This window comes from Eurosta solidaginis, chromosome 2, assembly GCF_040869045.1.
Source record: "Eurosta solidaginis isolate ZX-2024a chromosome 2, ASM4086904v1, whole genome shotgun sequence".
NCBI lineage: Eukaryota > Metazoa > Arthropoda > Insecta > Diptera > Tephritidae > Eurosta > Eurosta solidaginis.
This window is the reverse complement of record NC_090320.1, coordinates 282,508,766-282,519,381: the sequence shown is the minus strand read 5'-3', so window position 1 is coordinate 282,519,381 and position 10,616 is coordinate 282,508,766. Positions and strand designations below refer to the sequence as shown.

At 35.4% G+C, this 10,616-nt stretch overlaps 1 long non-coding RNA gene across 2 annotated transcripts; it reads left to right on the top strand.

Annotated features, from left to right (window-relative positions):
- Positions 1-6,815: 6,815 nt before the first annotated feature.
- On the top strand, positions 6,816-10,065 carry LOC137242829 (uncharacterized). 2 transcript variants are annotated; one of them, XR_010950378.1, is made up of 4 exons: positions 6,816-7,654; positions 7,750-8,007; positions 9,059-9,233; positions 9,416-10,065. It is a non-coding gene; the product is annotated as an uncharacterized lncRNA (long non-coding RNA). The 2 variants fall into 2 exon arrangements; XR_010950379.1 differs by lacking the exon at positions 9,059-9,233.
- The last annotated feature ends 551 nt before the right edge of the window (positions 10,066-10,616 follow it).

Genomic DNA, 10,616 nt, shown 5'->3' with positions numbered 1-10,616 from the left:
TATCGCCATAAAGGTGGACCAGGGGTGACTCTAGAATTTGTTTGTATGATATGGGTATCAAACGAAAGGTGATAATGAGTATTTTAAAAGAGAGTGGGCGTTAGTTCTATAGGTGGACGCATTTTCGAGATATCGCCATAAAGGTGGGCCAGGGGTGACTCTATAATGTGCTTGTACGATATGGGTATCAAATTAAAGGTTTTAATGACGGTTTTAAAAGGGAGTGGTGGTAGTTGTATATGTGAAGGCGTTTTCGAGATATCGACGAAAATGTGGACAAGGGTGACCCAGAACATCATGTGTCGGGTACCGCTAATTTATTTATATATGTAATACCACGAAGAGTTATCCTTCCGAGATTCCAAGGGCTTTTGATTTCGCCCTGCAAAACTTTTTCATTTTCTTCTACTTAATATGGTAGTTGTCACACCCTTTTTAAAAAGTTTTTATAAAGTTATATTTTGGGTCAATAGACCAAACCAATTACCATGTTTCATCCCTTTTTTAGTATTTGGTATACTATTATGGCATTTTTTGTTAATTTTTAGTAATTTTCGATATCGAAAAAGTGGGCGTGGTCAAAGTCGGATTTCAGCCATTTTTTACACCAATATAAAGTGAGTTCAGATAAGTACATGAACTAAATTTCGTAAAGATATATCGATTTTTGCTCAAGTTATCGTGTTAACGGCCGAGCGGAAGGACAGTCGGTCGACTGTGTATAAAAACTGGGCGTGGCTTCAACCGATTTCGCTCTTTTTCACAGAAAACAGTTACCGTCCTAGAATTTAAGCCTCTACCAAATTTCACAAGGATTGGTAATGTTTTGTTCGACATATGGCATTAAAAGTATCCTAGACAAATTAAATGAAAAAGGGCAGAGCCACGCCCATTTTGAAAATTTCTTTTATTTTTGTATTTTGTTGCACCATATCATTACCGGAGTTGAATGTTGACATAATTTACTTATATACTGTAAAGATATTAACTTTTCTTTTAAAATTTGACTTTAAAAAAATTTTTTTTTAAAAAGTGGGCGTGGTCGATCTCAGATTTTGCTAATTTTTATTAAGCATACATATAGTAATAAGAGTAACGTTCCTGCCAATTTCATCATGATATCTTCAACGACTGCCAAATTACAGCTTTACACTCAGAGAAAAACGCCGTTCTAAAATCCAGCACCACCGGACTCAACTCAAGCTTTTCATGTTCTTACTTTTTTGTTCTTGAAAAACGAACGACCTGTTCTTAAAACAACAACCTTGTTCTTGAACTGACACCATTTTCTTGAAAAAAGAACGGCCGGTCTTAAAATATGAACAAATGTTCTATTAATGAGAACGATGTTCTTAAATCAAGCCCAAGAAAAAAAAACGGTACAATCCGTGTGCACTATAATGTTAAATACACCATTGGCACCAGCTATTAAGCAGTTGAAGTGGCCCAGCGGCTATGATGTTGCGCTTGCGATCGTGTTGCGCGAGTTCGATCACCGCCAAACTCTGAATTTTTTAAAACAATTTTTTTTTTGTTCTATTTTTTTAACTCTTATTTTTCGTTCAGTTACATTCACATATCCACAGGTAATTCTCAAACTTGTTATGAAATGTTTTAAGTATATATGCAGATTACATCTTTAATTAAGAATAATTTCTCAATAAGAGAAATGTATGAGAAAATGCTTATTATGCATTTTTTCTTAAACTTTTGAATTTTAATAACAATTTTTTTGTTGTAAATATTCTTTATTTATGACAAAAATATTATTATTAATAAAAATTAAATAAAAAAGCAATATGGGCAATCCCCGATTATTAAAAATCATACAAACAGACAAAATTGGTTAATTCGTTGTAGTTCTATAAATAGAACGAAAACAACGACAAAAACCAAAGTTTCTTTGAAAACCGCCGTACCAAGCATAGCTTTAACACATAATTGCATACAAAGTATGCAATGTGTAAAAGATTAAAATATGCATAAAGAAGGCAATTGGGAAAGACTTCACAACAGGCATGACGTAGCTGAATGCGTTTACAACCATTTCAACTATCGTAGGGGTGCGAGTTCGACTCCCACTCCCGGGAGAAAAGGCTTTGAAGAGATTTACTAGGTATAATCGAAACAGCTGTCGCCTTGTCCGTCCTGATGTCACGTTGTTTAAATTTTTCCCAAATTATTAAATAAATTATAAAATTAAAAAATTGCTTCAAATAAATGTTTTCATACATTTAAAAAAAAAAAAAAAAAAAGCAATATGGGCAATCCCCGATTATTAAAAATCATACAAACAGACAAAATTGGTTAATTCGTTGTAGTTCTATAAATAGAACGAAAACAACGACAAAAACCAAAGTTTCTTTGAAAACCGCCGTACCAAGCATAGCTTTAACACATAATTGCATACAAAGTATGCAATGTGTAAAAGATTAAAATATGCATAAAGAAGGCAATTGGGAAAGACTTCACAACAGGCATGACGTAGCTGAATGCGTTTACAACCATTTCAACTATCGTAGGGGTGCGAGTTCGACTCCCACTCCCGGGAGAAAAGGCTTTGAAGAGATTTACTAGGTATAATCGAAACAGCTGTCGCCTTGTCCGTCCTGATGTCACGTTGTTTAAATTTTTCCCAAATTATTAAATAAATTATAAAATTAAAAAATTGCTTCAAATAAATGTTTTCATACATTTAAAAAAAAAAAAAAAAAAAAAAAAAAAAGCAATATGGGCAATCCCCGATTATTAAAAATCATTAAATAAATATATTTAAAAAAATACTTTCCCTCTCACCAAAGATCAAGCACGAACCGTTCTTAAATTGAGACCGAAAAATGTTAAATCGGCCCCAAATCGTTCTCGAAGCGTGAGAACGAAAAATCCTAAATCAAGCCCAAGTAGTGCTTGAAATGAGCACAGAAGGTTCACACATCAATACCAAAGTGGTCATAAAATACGAACGGTGTGCTTGGAAAAACTGTTCTTAAAACAAGCCCATCGGTCACAAGTTAAGAAAAAACGTACTTAACAGACTTTTGTCAACGAATGTTCTTAATTTTGAACTTGTTTCGTTCGTTTTAGAACGATTTTTTCTCTGAGTGTAAAAACTTCTAAATTACCTTCTTTTAAAAGTGGGCGGTGCCACTCCCGTTGTCCAAAATTTTACAAGTTTTCTATTCTGCGTCTTAGGTTCAACTCACCTACCGAGTTTCATCGCTTTATCCGTATTTGGTAATGAATTATCGCACATTTTCGATTTTTCGAAATTTTCGATATCGAAAAAGTGGGCGTGGTTATAGTCCGATATCGTCCATTTTAAATACCGATTTGAGATGAGTACCCAGGAACCTACATACCAAATTTCATCAAGATACCTCAAAAGTTACTCAAGTTATCGTGTTAACGGACGGACGGGCGGACATGGCTCAATCGAATTTTTTTTCGATACTGATGATTTTGATATATGGAAGTCTATATCTATCTCGATTCCTTTATACCTGTACAACCAACCGTTATCCAATCAAAGTTAATATACTCTGTGAGCTCTGCTCAACTGATTATAAAAATTAGTCTTTTATTATTATAAGTTAAAATTTTGTGTTTTTTTGTTATGTAAAAGAAGTCTGATTTTTGGTTCCTAATGTATTTAAATGGGTTATGTTTTATTTGTTTTAGTTTTATAATAAAATGTTTTTTCTTATTACCAAAAAATATTTTTCAATTTATAAAAATTTCCTTTGAAAACCTTCTATTAAAAATGTTCTACATAAGTAGAGCGCGCGACTACTAACGTCCCAAATAGGGGCGCGCCTACTGGAGTGTAATAAGAAAGCACCAAATTCTAAGGAGGTAAAGCAGGTTCCCCTATCACTAATATTTGTTATCGGTCTACTATAGTAGCTAAAGTATTTTTCTAAAGCAGCAATTACCTCTGTACCTGTAGAATTGGGGGGACAAAGTTTTGCAAATTTAGCGAAGGCATTTACTACAAACTAAAATGTGCTTTGGCTTTGACTTAATAGACGGCAGTGGTGCGAAGTGATTTATATGAATTGTGTCGAACGGCAAAGGAGTTTTGGGGACAGCATACAACGTCCTTTCCATCGCTTGTAATTGCATAGCGTACGCTATACTTTTCAGACTGTTTCTGATACTCTTCTCTATTTTTGCCCGCATGTTTGGGAACCAGTTTGCTCAGTGTTTTGTTCACTGACAGATGACCTATCTTTTCATGTATCAAACGTATAACATTCTTCTTCATCTCATAAGGTACGTAGATAGTACTTTTGCCTTCCGGGTTTTTCTTATAAACAGGTCCCATCTACTAAGTCGTAATCTTTTACTTCTTCTTACTTCAAACGGTTTCGAATTGACTCAATGGGTTTATCGTGCTCCTGGGCTACCTGTACGTGGAATTCAATATCATCCGTGTTTATGATTGAAGCAATGTGTCTATTACTTAGTGCGTCGACGTGGCCCATGGAGGCTCCTTTCCTGTGCTGTATTTTGTAATTGTAATTTTGGAGCTCAAGAGCCCACCTAGCTATATCTAGATTTGCGGTCAGTTACTATTGTAAACGGTATACCTAGTAAATACGGTCTGAACTTTCTTAATGCATATATTATTGACAATGTTTCAAGTTCGAAACTATGCTATTTTCATTCAGCACTTGAAGCAGTCTTGGAAAAAATACGAAACTTGGTGAAATTTTTTGTCATCTTGACGCTGCAGTAATATTGATCCAAAAGCTATGCTACTGGCATCATAATTTAATTTCGTTTCCTGTTCGGGACTATATATATAGCCAAAAATGGACTTTTTACCAACCTAGACTTTAATTCCTTGAAGGCATTAAGGCAATTTTCATTAAAGTCAAATGGCGAATCTCTCTTCAGTAGATTTTGAAGCGGTTTAACTATTTGGGAAAACGATGCACATAGAGGTATTTGAGCAATCTGGGCGGCGAAAATTATTTTTGGCTTTAAATAGTTTAATTATGTTACTCATGGTGATTTCAGTTATATTCAACTATTTATTTTATTTTATTATATATACAGTGGTTCAAAAAAGTATACGGACAGCAAATTTTCTTAAAAAATCATTGCTTTTTGCTTTAAATTGTTTAATTATGTTATTCATGGTGATTTCAGTTCTATTTAACTATTTATTTTATTTTTTTATATATACAGTGGCCCAAAAAAGTCTGCGGACCGCAAAGTTTCTTAAAAAATCATTGTTTTTTGCTTTAAATTGTTTAATTATTTTGCTCATCGTGATTTCAGTTATATTTAAGTTTTTATTTTATTTTATTTTATTATATATACAGTGGTCCAAAAAAGTCTACGGACATTGTAGTATAATAATGTGCAACTTACAAGCAGATCGCACGTTTCGCTGATTTTTGGCATTTATTTTTATATGCCTGGCATAGAGAATTCTAACACAACTTATTAAGTAATTATCAAAAAAATGTAAGCCTGCCTAAAAATAGTGAATTTCTATACATGGCTTACGTGTGCGGTATTACCAGACTAGTATATAATCAATACTAAAGCTAAAATTCGTATCCAAAATCCGATACATTGTTATTTGTAACAGAAGTCCAGTCGCATGGTTAGTTATCATTCCTTAGGGCTCATCATCAGAGGGTATGTCAGGCAGGTCATGATCTTAGATTTCAAACGACGTATGTCTCTTTAGAGTTTAAAAGGTATCTTTTTTTGAATAAGGTCCCTTAGAAGGTATTTGTTTAAACTGTTTAATTTCTCGTTAGTACTTTCCGTATCTGATGCTTTCATGTGATTGAATAATTCGTTACGGGTGATTACTCGTTCAGAGAAACCTTAATTAAAAAATAATAATTTTAATACAGCTATGCACAGAACATACAAAAAAAAATGTTAGTCATCGATTGCAGTTTTTGGGGTACATTGGCCAAATAGATCTAGGATTCGGTATCAGCACATTGATTCGCCAAGCAAAATCAAATTCTGCAATTGCGTTTCTAAACGTGAGATTAACGTCCACACTAAGTTTCATAAAAATCAGATATCTTTTAATATAACCGCCCACAAGAGTAGGGGCATGGCACGGTACCAATCATCACCATATTGCATATATATTCTTTTTATGCTACAACAAGATCACGCGCCGAATTTTAAAAAAATTGGAGTACGTTTACTATTTTTTATTTCTCACCCTATGGAGATGGCACCACTGTGCAACGCTCAAAATTACCAATTCTTTTCAAAAGGTGGGAATAACCACCAATCTTTCCACTATTTAAATTAACGAAACACAGACTTTCTAAAAAAATTGGAATCAATGCGGAGCAAAGCGGGGCACTAAAACAAAAACCTTTTGGAAAAAAAAAAAATGGAAAAAAATGTTGCCCCAATACATCACTTTTTAAAAATTGTATTACGAAGGCGGTAAGGACTATATAAATCTTAAAATACATAAATATTATCAACACTTACCTGTTTCATATGCATCCATGGCTTATTTTTTATAAACTTCACTGAAACCCGTAAAAATATCAATTGAAAATGTGTATAATCTAAGAACGTGAAAAACTGCCGCAAGATAGCCACGAATGGTCCAACTTTGAGTGGATGTCCACACTAATGTTGGCAGATCCTGTGATTTTTGAGGAACAATGTTATCTGTGATTGTGACCTCTCAGTCACAGCGTATTTTATCCGTGACTGTGACTGTGACATAGGAAGAGGAAGAGCTACCCTTCAAGACGGTGGTTGGTGATAGCTTTTTTTGCTCTCCACTAACACATGAAACATTTGATACTGTCACCGAAATGACAGTGTCATATTTAATAAACTAAGAAATCCAAAAGGATTGGTTGGAACTGTATCATTTTGGTCTGCAAACAAAAGGCGGCACGTCTGACGAGAGCCTGGATAACAAATTGACACTTGCATTGATTTAGCAATGCTACGAGCAGCTGTTGACACCTGTAACCATTGCTAAGTACTTTATGCAAATTTATAATGCTATGCTGGATTTCTTATATAGTTTCTCTGATGATGAATTGAAGCGTGAAGCCAAACCGGAGGGGTGGAACGAATATATTAATGGTATTGTGAAGTCGGCACGTGTGTTAGTAAGTGGTTTGCCTGGACAAGAGGATTTCATATGTGATCTGGAAATGTTTCGTCTCAGAATGATATTGGTCCCTACTACACGTATCTAGCTTTAATTGTAAAATGAATGCGCTAAGTGAAATCAATATAGTGCTAAGCTCATATTCACATCTTACACAACAACAACAGCATTGTATGCCCGATGATGAAAAGGATTGGTTGACGGCAGAGCGTAAGTACACGTAAACAATTTAATATAAAAATATTGGCTTTTTCATTGCGATTTTATTTGGTACTAGAATTATATCAAACTTTCTGATGTTTTGTGCTCGAAAAACGCCTTGCTCAGCTACAATATGTTGAAAAGCTGGAGAAGATTATACGATTTCTTAAAAAAGAACACGCCCCAACACTTGAAGATTTGGATACAGTATGGCGTCCACAGATTAGCAAACATGAAGCAATTGTTAAGAATGTGGATGACCTTTTGGCGAAATTAGCTTGGCATCATTCGCCCGAACAATTAGATCATCTGTTTGAAGCATTCCAGGTTAATACAAACTTTCAACATATATGAATACAAAATTAATATTAATTGATATTTAAGAATAATCGTAAAATTTTCACAATGTTTTCTTACTATAGGCTAGTATGACCGCCGCTGTTGTTGTTGTTGTTATAGCAATGCTCGCCCCACCTAATAGCCGCGACCGATCACAAATTGTCATCAATATCCTCTAACGGGAGTCCAAGGAAACTTGCCGTTTCAACAGGGGTGGACCATAAGGAAAGGGATGTTAGAGGCGTTGGTTCCACATTACAACTGAAGAGATGGTTGGTGTTATATGGGGACACATTGCAAGCGGGGCATACATTTTGTATGTCGGAGTTGATTCTGGATAGGTAAGAGTTTAACCTGTTACAGTATCCAGAATGAAGTTGAGCAAGAGTGACACGCGTTTCCCTGGGGAGTATGCGTTCCTCTTCAGCGAGTTTTGGATAATTTTCGTTAAGTACTGGATTCACCGGGCAATTCCCGGCATAAAGGTCCAACGCCTGTTTATGGAGTTCACCAAGGACCTGCTTGTGTTTTTTCACTTCATACGGCTGGGTTCTCAGGTGCCGTATTTCCTTAAAATGCTTACGGAGATGACTCCTTAAGCCCCTAGGCGGTGCTGGTTCATCAATCAGATGTCTGTTGGGATGCCCAGGTTTCCGGGTATTCAACAGGAACTGTTTGGTCAGCATCTCATTTCTCTCCCTGATGGGGAGTATTCTCGCCTCATTATGCAGATGGTGTTCTGGGGACATAAGGAGACAGCCCGTGGCGATTCTGAGAGCAGTATTTTGGCAGACCTGTAGTTTCTTCCAGTAGGTAATTTTTAGGCTTGGCGACCATATGGGTGACGCGTAGCACGTAATGGGCTGGCTAATTGCTTTGTATGTAGTCATGAGCGTTTCTTTATCTTTTCCCCAAGTACTGCCAGCGAGGGATTTGAGGATTTTGTTACGGCTCTGAATTCTCGGAACAATTGCGGCTGCGTGCTCACCAAAATGTAGATCCTGATCAAACGTCACACCCAAGATTTTGGGGTGTAGGACAGTCGGTAGCGTAGTGCCATAGACGTGGATGTTCAAAATGGTCGACATTTGGGACCGCCGCTAATAAGGGTCAGCGTGAACGGCTTCTCGAACTAATAAGGCGCCTTGCCGAGGACGATAAGAATCGTTTAAAGGCTGAAAAGTGTTAAAGATTTTTTGAACGCTTGCCCATAGCCAGAAAATACCGCCAGAAGTATTAAGTCAAGTATTACCAGCGTTTAATACGCGAAATTTGTTGCTTGTATGTTTAATCGCCCAGTCATGCTCCGCGCACTCAACAAACACTTAATCGCCAACAAGTAATTGAACGTTTGCCAAATGATTATACTTTCATCATACTTGTTACGAACAGTTTAACTGCATATATGGATAAAATTCTCAACATGATTGCTGAAATGCCGAATGTTGAGCGGAAGAACACTTAATGTATTGATGGACGTTATCCGCATAATATACAAATACAGGAGCGTATCGATTTTCTCAAGTTGTTGTTAAAGGATGGGCACCTGTAGTTATGCGCCGAACAAGTAAGAGATTATTGTATTCGTTTTTCATCTATTAATAAAGGGGTTGTCAGTTATTAATTTTAAGATTTGGGTTGGTGTTGTTGTAGCAGGTTGTTGTTATTGTAGAGTACTCGTTATTTATAATTTGTAAGCACCATTGTATATATAATGAAATGAATTAAATCTTTAATTTTCGCTTTTAGATACACGATAAGGAGGTCGAGGTGGATAATTAGGGGGGTTCGCCGTCTTTTAAAACCCAATAAATCGCGACATCTGGACTAATAATCAATTCCTGTTACTGGGCATCACAGTCCATCCCGACAACTGATTTAATAATATATACATATTTTATAATATAATTTTGTTCAATTTGTATACTTCTGTAATTTATCTGTAATCCATAACTATTTTTAATCTGATTATAATTTTAAGGTAATTTTAAAACCCAATTTTTTTGTTATCAAATTCTTTTTATTTTATCTATGATCAATTAACATTTAAATACAGGTACCAAAAATATTTTATGAAATAAAACTACAAAAATTTTATATATTCGTACATACAGAAAAAAAAATTTAATATAAATACATATTCAATCAATCTTAGTAAAATATTTTTTTTGGATGCGTTTAATTTAAAAATGTTATACAAAACTTTGATTACTGTTTAAGAAGATAAGCATCTCAGTTTTTTTTCACTCAGTCGTGAGCGACGGTCACTAACTATTTGGCCTGCTTTCGAAAAAACTCTTTTACATGGAACAGAAGATGCTAGTGCACATAAATATTTCCTTGCCAAATCTGCTAGCTTAGGGTATTTATATTTATTTTCGCGCCACCACTGAAATGAATTGTTTGTTCTGGAAACTATTCCATCCTCTAAATACCGCTGCATTTCAATGATGCTTTTTGCTTCAGCACTACCTTTCGGTCTATTTTGGTTGGCACATTGATCGAAAGAGCTCTAAATGGAAAGAAAATATTGTGCAGGTTCGTCTACACTCTCAGACAAGGGAGCCGATTCTGCCCTGTACAGTTCCATAAGATTACTTTTCACAATTTTTTTACAATTTTCTGCAGCTAATTCATCCGTCAATGCTAATAATTTAAACCTAGGATCCAAAAATATAGCTACAGAAAATGTGTTGCTTTTTGGATATTGCCCAATCGTTGCCGAATACCATTTACAAAAATGTCTATAACCTTGCGCATAGGATCGGGCCAAACTTTTGTTAGAAAATTCCTGTAGACGTCCTGAAGACCATTTGTAATCGGTATTACCAAGGATCCCGTACAATACGTTTCGCCACTTATGGTTACTGTAGCGTCTTTGAATGGTTGACATATTATACATAAATCTTTGACTATTTGCCATTCTTCACTGGACAAGGTTAAAAGGCTC